We start from the raw sequence: 11,704 nt of genomic DNA, 5'->3' as shown, positions 1-11,704 counted from the left end.
GGACTCTTGTATCACTACTAGGGAAAAGCCTAGCAGTAGCGCGGGTTTTTTGCCTATCAGTAGCGCGGGTAACTGCACTACTGCTACGATGCTATAGCTAAAGGTTAGCAGTAGCGTTTGTTAACAGGCGCTAATGCTATCAACTTAGTAGTAGCGCGTAGCGCAATAGGCGCTACTGGTAATTACTAGTAGCGTGTCTCACTGCCCGCGCTACTACTATTATTCTGTATTCTATTTTTATGTCGTATTCCTACACCTTTATACGAGTTTTCATATAGTAGCAATTTAGAGATTGTTTTTACATTATAATGAGTTATTAAGTCACTAGGTGAAAGAACCGCGAATTAGTTTCAAGTGGATGGATCCTAAGTGATCAAGTCATGGATTATCGTGATAATCCATGACTTGATCACTTAGGATCCATCCACTTGAAACTAATCCGCGGTTCTTTCACCCAATGATATAATAACTCATCATCATCATCATATAAAAATTCTGGCATCATATCATCACCAACAACACTAGCTAATAATCATCATAGTCATTACCACTATTTAATCATCATAGTCATAGTGCAGCTATCTAATCACCACCAACACTGGCTAATAATAATCATCAGTCATTACCACCAACACTAGCTATTTAATCATCATAGTCATAGTGTAGCACATTATCATCTTCAAACTCATTCTAGCTAGCTAATCACTCCTGCTGCTCTCTCTCAGGTAAAATAGCATAGAACATGTGTAGCAGTCCTGATTCATCATATTGGAGCATGCAGATGAACCTGTCTCCTAATTGTGTGTTGCACTTTTGATTGCTTCCCCCTAGTACTTCTATGCGATCCTTCACAATTCTGCTCCAGTCTTTCACTATTAAGACTTACTCGGTTTTAGAAATCCTGAATGCACTCATGTGCGGTGTAGGATGTCTTGGCCGTAAGCTAACCATTGTCATGCGACCTTTAGACTCGATCCAATGAGGCACAACTATCATCAGGAGTCCCTGTTGAACAACATCGTAGTAACATACTTAGCAATGAAGTTTAGCTTAAAAATAATGTATGCAAAAGATGCACTAAGGACAAATAGTAAAAACCTTACCATCTTTCCTAAATAGATGTGACCGTAGTTCAATACGAACACTATTGGTCGCACATTTTGAGTACTAAGATTTTCAAGTTCAGGAAAATAATTTCTCTTGACAGCATCAAGATCCTCAAGCCATGAAATATAATGACTTATCTCCTCGCAGTTTCGTTCAGCCTCGGGACAGTGGTAGGTCATGTCTACCAAGCGCCGGGCATGTTTGCTTGAATGGAAATAAGCTGTCAATAGAAATTAGTTGTCAACTATTTTTGAATAAACAATATCGAAGATATAAATATGGTTAAGAAACTCACATAATGGTAGAACTGGAGGCGTCTGCACATCGACCCAGATGTCGATATTACCTTCAATATCATCTTCCGGACGAATATCAAAGTTGATCAGCATATCAGGCTCAAATGCATAAGCCTTGCATACTGCTCTCCAACTTTTGCATTCAAAATAGGTGTAGGTGTCTGCATTGTATAATTTTGCGTCGAAAGTATAACCATGCTCGGTCCTCAAGTGAACTCTCTTTACCTCCATAGTTTTCATAGGACTGAAACCAATCTTATCCAAGACAAAAATTCTTGCATGGCAGGGGATACGCTAGTAGAATAGTAAAGAATTACAATTATAAGTTGAAGCAAAAGAAGCAGAAGTCATGCTTAATTACGAAAAAAGATTTGTCGTTGTGACTTACTGTATCCACTTTGAAGGTCTCATCCAGCTTGATGCTGAAGCGCCTATCATCAACTAGGAAATGTCTGTCGCACAGGCCACGCTCGTCTTCGCAGTATTCGCACATACCGAAATCCTTTTCGTCGTCAGACATTTCCTATGTTCATAGTTGAAACATTAATTGAAAATCGATCGCAGGCAACTACCAGAAAACTCAAAAGTCAACTCGAAATGTCGTTTAATTCTCTTTCTAGCAAATCCGGGGCACTCGATATTTTCTACATATTCTAGCACAAGTCATGCTTAAATTCACGAAAAAATCCGGCATGACCTTTGCTAAAATAGGACATATCAAGCGCCTGAAATTTGCCGGGACGGAAACGAATCAACATTCCGGCAAAACATAGGCCACTCGGAGGCAAATTGCAAACAAGCACACCAAGACATACTCTATATTAAGAATGCATCATCATCGACATCAATGACATGGCAACTATATAGCCCTAGCATTTTCATCGTCGACATTTACAACACATTATCATTTGGCTATTCTCACCTAGAGGTCTTAAGGGGTCGACGATGGGGACGACTGCGGGGATGAGGCAGGGGCAAACTTGATTTCTGCAAAAACAAAATATATTAACCACTTACTATAAATAAACTAATTCTATTAAGCACTTACAATAAATAAACTAATTCTATTAAGCACTTACTATAAATAAACTAATTCTATTAAGCACTTAATATAAATAAACTAGTTCTATTTAGCACTTGCTATAAATAAACTAGTTCTATTAAGCACTTATTATAACTAGTTATATTAAGCACTTACTATAAATAAACTAGTTATATTAAGCACTTACTATAAATAAACTAGTTATATTAAGCACTTACTATAAATAAACTAGTTCTATTAAGCACCTACATTCTACCTGTCTATACCGTAGTTCTAGCCCTAACATCTATCCATCCATCCATCTATCTATATATCCATCAATATAACCATCCATCCATTTCAAATTCTACCAACTAAAAATTTCCATTAGTAAAATTTCTAATCAAAAGACCTAAAATTTCCTATTCTATTCAAAACACCTAAAATAGTCTAAAAAATTATTCTATTAAAAAACCTACATTCTACAATGTCTACATTCTAAAATCTACATTTAAATAACCTACATTCTACAAGAACAGAGACAAGGGAGGGAGGGAGGAGGGGTAGGAAGGAGGGAGGAGGCGGGAAGGAGGAGTGAGGGAGGAGGGGAAGGAAGGAGGGAGGAGGCGGGAAGGAGGGGGAGGGAGGACGAGGGAGGAGCTACCTCAGTGGCGGTGACGGCGGGAGGGCGACGATGGCGGGATGGAGGGAGATGGAGGAGGGAGCTAGGGAGGGAGGGGGCGACGGTGGCGGGATGGAGGAGGGAGGGGGCGACGACGGTAGCAGCTGGCGTCACTGCGGCGACGGCGGATGACGGGGTGAGGGAGGGGATGGAGGAGGGAGTGGAGGGGAGAGTGAGGGGCGGCCAGCCGGGCGTAGAAGATAGGATGGCTTTAGCTGTAGAGCTCTTTAGGGAAACACGCTACTACTAAACTCTGTAGCAGTAGCGCCTTCTACGATAACGCGCTACTGCTAAGGCTCAGCATGTAAAAAGAAACATCAAAAATACATTGGTCATGAATGATCTTTTTGTGTAGAATCTAAATAGTCAACATGAATCGTTACCTATTTAGGTACAGGTGAAGATTCATATTGCGGCCACAAATCCTACGCATAGAGTTCAATGAAGACCAAGTGCTTGTGATAGTTTGCAAGTAGCATATTTAAGGTGGTAAACACCCTGTTCGCTTAGCAGTATGGGACTAAACTTAGTTGCAAGAGGGGATGATACTTAGCAGCAGCGTGTGTTGGCGAAACACGCTACTCCTAAGTACGTTAGCAGTAGCGCGTGTACGAAAAGAGCGCTACTACTATACCTAGTCTGGAGGCAACGCCCTGGCAATTTTAGTAGTAGCGCTCTTTTCACCTAGCGCGCTACTACTACTGGGATATTAGTAGCGCGGGTTTATAAGGAGCGCTACTGCTAAGTAGCAGTAGCTTCTGTTTTTCAACCGCGCTGCTAGTAAGTTTCTGTGTATAAGGTTTTCTCTAGTAGTGTATATACAGTAGCAGCGCAGTAGCAACGCGTGTTTATTTAGCCTGCACTACTGCTATTATGTTAGTTGTAGCGCAGGTTTATACCCCACGCTTCTACTATGGCTAGCCCCAGGGTGTATAGTGGGGACCACTTAGCAGTAGCACGGGTTACCAAAAAGCGCGCTACTGCTAAAGTTTACTTGCAGTGCGTGGTTTTGGGCCGCGCTACTGCTAAGTAACAGTAGCACCGGCTACCTACCCCGTGCTACTACTACTGATCTACTATAGGCTTTTTCCTAGTAATGTCTCCTTCAAACTCCACCAGCAAGCTCGTGAATTCTCCTCCCCTTTGCTTGTCGTTCGGAGGAAATCCCGGTACCTCGGCTCTAGCTAGTAGTTTGGTTTCGGGGTTTTTTTGTTCTCATAGAGGCGGCGCTCTGATGGATGGCGGTGCTTCATCTTCCAGTTGATCTTTCGCGGTTCGACCCTCTACGAATTCGTTCGTTAGGAGGAACAGAGCTCCGGCGCAGATTCTTGTCGTCCCCTTTTAGACGGCGAGGTTAGGGCTTCTCGTCATATGCATGTGCAATGACGAGATCTGATGTCAGGTACTTTTGATCATTTTAAGGGTTCAACCACGGCGACTACGGCTCCATGGCACTGGTCCTTATGAACCTGTGCATGAAGACCTCCCGGTTGTCATTGACAAGTTTAGCCAACTCCGATAATGGAGCGGCAACAACGGTGCACCAACGGGTAATTCTGCCGGCGATATTGTCGTTCGGTGGTCTATAGACCCCAATGTAATTTATTAAGCTTGGCCCTATTCAAGAATTCATTCAATTAGCCAGTTAACTTGTCGATTAATTCCTACTCATAGGTTCACCGAGTAGTTGTTAAACTGATAAATCGGCAGATTAATTTATTAAATGAACGATTAACTTATTGATTAGTCAATTAATCCCCTACTTGTCAGCGAACCGAGCAACTACCGGTTAACCATTTTCTCAACACTTGCTTGGGTTACTTTGTACATTTTTGTGAACTTTTATAACGGATCTGGGTATTTGAGAAGACAAAAGACTTCGTTTCCTAGATTCCCAGAAGTGGATGCAATGGAAGTTTTAGCCAACTGTGTGGGGGCAATTTTAGCTCAGCCCGATCAACAAATTGAACTTTTTCTTTTGAAAGAAACCTCTTTCAGTCACATTTTCTTCAATAACGACATCAGGCACCCTGCTTGTAGCCAGCCAGATAGAGTTGGGATGTTTAGAGTTATGGCATAGCAAACTGAACTTCTTGGTGGGGATTACCTTCAGTCCAAGAGCTACGGGTTGAGAGACGCGAGATAGAGCCAGCCACGCCTTCATGGAACCGAAATTCTACATCAAGGTCCTGGCAAAGGAACCCGAATGCATCGAGCAACGGTGTTTCTGCTACTCAAATTTCCAATGCCTCCTAGTCCTATTCAGATCGTTTCGTGGAATTGAATGGTCGATGCCACTCTGCACGCACGCTTGTTGATCTGCTCTCGACTAATTTTTTAAACTAGCAGTAAACTTCCATTGTTGGTTCCCCTACACATGCATAAGTGGACATGGTTTTTAAAGACACATGTGTACGTACGTGAGTGTCTCAGTGAGTAAGTGGGTACCTATAATCGGTTGCCTATTTATCTTTTATCTTGTCACGGCTTTTTGTTGCTCTGGTCCGAGCAGTTCCAACCTCCCCCACCCCCACAACAAGGCCATTTTAAATGGGAAAAAGAAAAGAGTTAATTACACTATTGATACATAAACTTGCAGCGAGGGTACAATTTCATACAAAAACTTGCAGATTGACTCAAGTTAGCCCCTAAACTTACTTTGTGGGAACAAACTGATACAAATTAGTCCGAAACCTGCCCGTCAGATGAGAGGCACACATCGGTCACTTCGGTTTTCGTTATTGCAGAGAGAATACTTTCTAAATTTTTAGTGACTAATATACCAAATTAAAGAAATAAATTGATAAGGACAATATATCCCTTTCTTTATTGCAGAGAGATAAATATATCCCATTGAAGCAGTTCCTCTAAAACTGGCGTGGCTAGCCTGCCCGACAATGTTATATGGTGAGATACATATAGAGAGGCGCCCTTAAATTAACCACATTCAAACATGTTGGGATTGTTTGAGAACCTACACCATGTACCTTTTTCTGCGAGGTAAAAGGGAGTTTTATTTTATATTGATAGGGTTACAATTCAAAGGCAGTAATTGCTCTATACAAGGAGATCCTTGACCAAGCCACACAGTTGTGGCCCGTCCATCATGACTATATAATCCCAGACGATCAACTACCCTATTTTGCTCTCTCGTAACCATCTGGGGAACAAACTCCAGGGTACCTATTGAGGTCTTGAGTTATAGTTATTGGCTTAGGGACATGTGGTATTTTTTTCACGCATTACAACGCACATGTTCTTTTGCTAGTATAGTTATTGGCAAAAGGCACATGTTCATTTTTGTCCCACAGAATTATTCACAACATGTTTAACTATATATATTTATTTTATACTAATAGGGTAGTTTAAAAAATAGGTAGGAAAAGGTGAAATATTCTATCCGGTGGACCATCTCTTTATCGCTATATCATAGTCGTTAGATCTATATATGATCACATCTAATTTGATTATATCCTTTTAGATCTACATAATCATTTTTAAACATATAACATCCCTTAGATCTTTATAGCATGAATAGTTTTGCAATGACCCTTCTTAGCTCCTTTCATTGTTGATACTTTTTTTCGAAATGCGGTCCCCTAGAGCAACTCCAGCCGCGCCCCCAACAGCCCACCAAGGCGACTTTTTACGCGCCGGCGCCAAAAAACGCCCCAGTCGCGCCCCCAAGACGCCGAAATCAGCCGGCTCGGCCCGTTTTTCGGCCCGGCGATTGCAGGCCGAACCCGCGCATTGGGGGCGCTCGGGGGCTCCGGCGCAAGGGAAAAGCACGCCTAGCCCGCACTGTCAGGCGAAAAGTCAAGCCAACCGGCCAGATTTGCCCCCGCCCCCCGTGCGCTCGGCCGCCACCCTGCCGATCCCGGCGCCGCCCACCGCCCACCACCACTAGATAGGTCATTCCCCGCCGGAAAAGAGAGGAGGTTTCGCCGCGGCAGCCTTTCCACCATCGTCCGGGCAATTTTTTCGGTGTTCCAGCCGCTCAGGGCGGTGTACCGGCGGTGTGCACCCACCACGCCCGCAAGGTGTTTGGCGATTTGCCTGCTCGGCGATGGACTCGAACGACGAGGAGGCGCTCGCTGCGCTACTGGAGAAGGAAGCCGAAGCCGGCGTCCAGGAAGAGGAGCATCTCATGGTCCTCGTCGCCCTCGTTGGCCTGCTCACGAGCAATGAAAAGCCGCGTCGAGGTGGCTCGGCGCCGGGGCAGATGAAAGCAAAGAACCAGCATCGTCTGGAAGGCTACTGCGTGCTCTACTCCGACTACTTCACCGACGCTCCACTGCACGGCGACAAAGTATTTCGGCGGCGTTATCGGATGAGCCGAAAGCTTTTCCTCAGGATTGTGAATTCCATCCGGGAGTTCGACAGCTACTTCAAGTGCAAGAAGGATTGCACCGGCAAACTTGGATTCACCTCAATCCAGAAGTGCACGACAGCGATGAGGATGCTTGCATACGGAGCTCCCGGTGATTCACTCGACGACTATGGGCGCATGGCCGAGTCCACCACCATTGAGTGTTTCTACAAGTTCTGCAGGGCAGTGGTGGCAGTGTTTGGACCGCAATACTTGCGAACACCGAATGTGGAAGGCACTGCTCAGATCTTAGCGCAGAATGCAGCAAGAGGATTTCCTGGGATGCTTGGAAGCATCGACTACATGCATTGGAAATGAAAGAACTGCCCATTTGCTTGGCAGGGGATGTACAAAGGTGCCAAAGGCGGTTGCAGTGTGGTACTTGAGGCGGTGGCCACACAGGACCTCTGTATTTGGCACTCCTTCTTGGTATGCCAGGAACTCACAATGACATCAATGTGCTGCAGTGCTCCCCTCTCTTTGCCAAGCTTGTTGAAGGTCATTCTCCTCCGGTGAACTTCGAGGTCAATGGGCGGCACTACAACAAGGGGTACTACCTAGCTGATGGCATCTATCCGAGATGGTCTACATTTGTGAAGACTATCTCAAACGTTGTGCCAGGAGGCGAGAAGTCCCACTTTGCCAAGGTGAAGGAGGCTTGCAGGAAGGATGTCGAGTGGGCATTTGGTGTGCTCCAATCTCGATTTGCTGTTGTCTGGTACCCTGCTCAGACCTGGTCGAAAGATCAAATGTGGGAGATCATGACTTGTTGTGTCATCTTGGACAACATGATCATTGAGAGCGAGCAGGAAGAGCCAGTGTTTGACACTGAACCATACTACAGGAAGGGTCCTCTAGCCGAAGTTGATCACCAGCTACCGGCAACCTGGACTGCCTACCTCAATATGCGTCAGGAGATCCGAGACCCACAGGTGCATCAACAACTGCAGCAGGATCTGGTGGAGCACCTATGGAGGATCAAGGGCGACGCCTAGCTCGACGTGTGATGAAATATGAGTTTTTATTTCTTGAACTATATAATTTGTATTGAACTATTTTGTTGTTGTACTATTTGTTGAACTATTTGATTTTTATTGATTTGCTGTGATGAATATCTGACACAAAAACCACGCCGAATATGGGCCGATTCGCGCCGATATTGGGCCATTTTTCGCCGAAAGTGGGCCGAAAGGCGGCCAGGAATGGGCCAATATCAGCGCCTGGAGGCGACGGCTGGATGCCCAACCGCCCCAGAGCAGATTCTACCGCCGGCTCGCCCCCAGGCGGTGATTTTTATTCCTCCTGGAGGGGGGGCAATGGCTGGAGATGCTCTTAGGGCCTGATTCATTAAAAAATTATAATAGAGTTGCTCGGTTAATTAACAGAAACCCGGGCGAAAACCGTTACAACACACCCATAAAGAAGGGCACCCGACCAAGCTGGCACCAATAAGACCACACACACCACCAAGGAGAGGACACTGTCGAGGTTTCCTGCAATGTCATTGTCATCACCTCTCCCCGAGCAGGTGACTTCGACTTCGCCGCTGATGACCCATCAAGACCCATCCAAACAGACGACAGACAAGGACCACATCGGCCATTGCCAAACAATCGACCACAGACATCGAGGACATGCAGCTCTGATTTTGCTGATGCGCCTATTGGAGAAAGTTGCAAGCCTCGTACTGACCTGGTTCAGCGCAACCTCCGGAGAGCACCGTCCGCTGAAGCCGCCCTTATGGAGTCATCGTTGTCATAGGGGTCCCGCCACACGCACCCCCGACTTCTCTGCCACCGCGGGGAACAAACATAGGTGCATCCATTGGCGAACAAAACCTTCGACATCAGAAGCACAAGCCATGACCCAGCTCCACATACCAAAATCATCGTCACCGCACAAGTTGCAACGCCAACCACTCACATCACTGGTTGGACACCAGCCAACCACAATGTGGTGAGCGTCCATCCTATGGAATGTGTGGACAGGTACAAATAGCTTCAAGGCGACGCCCCAAAGGGGGATGCGACGAGGACGACGTCGTCCTGACCCGACACCGGGCCTTAGGATTTCACCTGAAGGTGTTGTACCGAGGGCAGGTGGTCGAAGATCTCCATGGCAGCGCCTCCAAGGAGAGGAAGACGCCTGCAGGCGCTGCCGCCACCGGCCGGTCAACAACCGGGCAGACCTTCACCTGGAGCATCTTGGACATTACCCCCACGCACCGCAATCCGCTGACCCGCTCACCTCCCGCATAGCAACCGAGTTGTCGCCGCACAGGAGCCACCACAAACCTCGTCGGCAGCCAAGACGGGCCATCATCTGGCACCCACCACCACTTCACCACCACGCTGCAACTAACGAGCACCAACAGAGTCGGGAGGGAGGGCTGCCACCCCATCCCGAACCCGCCGAACCCAGGCCACCACACCTGCATCGCCAAATCAATCACCGAAACCCCAAGCCGTCATGAGAGGGCCGGATCTGGCCGACTTCGCCCGGATCTGTCGAGCCGCGCCGCCAGACGCCAGCCGAAGCATTCGAGGGAAGAACTCCTTCGCCCATGCAGATGCGGGGAGATCACCTCTGGCAGAAGGGAGGCTACCACACCCCCTGGCCGCGGCGAGGATCCATCGGCCGAAGCCCATCCAACAGTCGACAGCACTGCAGCCCCAGGCAGCACAACAGATGGGTCGAGCCTCCCCCACCGTGTGTGCCTCCCGCCGTGCGAGAGAAAAGGAAAGCCCCGCCGCCTTAGAAGGGATCCATACACCCAATATCCTTAGGGTTTAGACCATAACTTAAGATCTCGAGGTAGATCAACTCTGTACTTCGATACCTTCATAATATAAACAAGAGCAGGACGTAGGGTTTTACCTCCATAGAGAGGGCCCGAACCTGGGTAAATCCCCTGTGTGTTCTTCTCCTGTTACCCATCAATCCGATCTAATAGCTAGGGCCCCCTACCCGAGATCTGCCGGTTTTGACACTGACACATATGTAATACGATTTTCCAAAATACCCCATGTAGAGAAGATATTAACTAAGTTTGCACCATAAACTTAATTCCAGAAATGATTGACATGCAAGATAATAGCATATTTGAAATTTACACATTTTTCTGAGGGATTTTCATATATAACATATTAGATTTGGAGTTAGGGTTTGAAAGATATGAATATTTTTAAAAGCATTTGAATTTGCACAAAAAAGAGACGTGAAAAAGAAAAAGGGGCCCTGGCTGGGGTCAAACCCAGGACTCCTGGGTACTCGACTGAGGTGCTAGCCACTGGGATAGCTGTGTGGATGTGAAACATTAGGGATCTCACGGGATATGGACGCGTCTAGGGAGCGGTCGTTGCCTCCCCAGCGGTCCCGAGCGGTGTCCTACATATGGTAAGTTTTTGTCCCCACCCAATCCCAAAAGTAAAGAAAGGGAGAGGGCAACCCAGTACAAAAACCACCTGGTCCCCAACGCCCCCTTTCTCTTCCTCCTTCCTAGTCTCACCAATCATGTGATGCACACCAACACATCTCCAACTGCCTCGCCCACCATCTTCATCCCCATGAAAGGAGCACCAGGAACACGCCATGGGAGCCTTCCCTATCTCAGGAGCTGTCATGGAAGATCTGTCAAGATGAAGAATAAGAAGATCTGATATATGCAATTTTTGAGGGGAAAAGAGAAGGAGAGAAGGGGGGCGTACCGGGTTGTTGTAGATCTTCAACTTGAAAAGAGGAGGAAGCAAGGTGACATGTTCCTCTTCTTCTTCTTCACCTCGAATTCAACTTCTCCAATCCTTCTTCATGTTGACTGCAACTGCTCCGAAAATAGTTCGACCAAACTTCTACCAAAACACACATAAAACTCCATGAACACACAAAACAGGGAAATGCATATTGTGCAACTTTTGTGTTGGTTGCGACCAACTATTTCAGGTAATCCAACCAACTTTTGTTTCATATTGTGCAACTCACACACTGACAGAGGAAAAAAAATGGACATACTGCTGTAAAAATACCTAGTGTATATAGGCCATATGTTCTGGTTTGTTACACATAGTCTACTAGATATATCTATAATGCAGTAATGTTTTAGTTTAGAAGGCAAACAATGGCTAAAAAACTGAAAAATAAATAGTAGCAGATTGCTTCTTGGTGATCACTTCTTCTGTTTAAATTTGTTTGCTAGAAGCTTATCCACCCAACACCTGGTTAGCAGACAAAAA

At 46.1% G+C, this 11,704-nt stretch overlaps 1 long non-coding RNA gene across 1 annotated transcript; it reads right to left on the bottom strand.

The window, feature by feature from the left end:
- Nucleotides 1-10,717: 10,717 nt before the first annotated feature.
- On the bottom strand, nt 10,718-11,466 carry LOC120964415 (uncharacterized). Its single transcript, XR_005756615.3, has 2 exons — nt 11,183-11,466; nt 10,718-11,105 (listed from the first exon to the last, which is right to left on the bottom strand). It is a non-coding gene; the product is annotated as an uncharacterized lncRNA (long non-coding RNA).
- Between the last annotated feature and the right edge of the window lie 238 nt (nt 11,467-11,704).

The sequence above is a fragment of the Aegilops tauschii genome, chromosome 1, assembly GCF_002575655.3.
Source record: "Aegilops tauschii subsp. strangulata cultivar AL8/78 chromosome 1, Aet v6.0, whole genome shotgun sequence".
NCBI lineage: Eukaryota > Viridiplantae > Streptophyta > Magnoliopsida > Poales > Poaceae > Aegilops > Aegilops tauschii.
The sequence above is the reverse complement of the archived record's forward strand: the minus strand, read 5'-3'. Positions and strand labels throughout refer to the sequence as shown.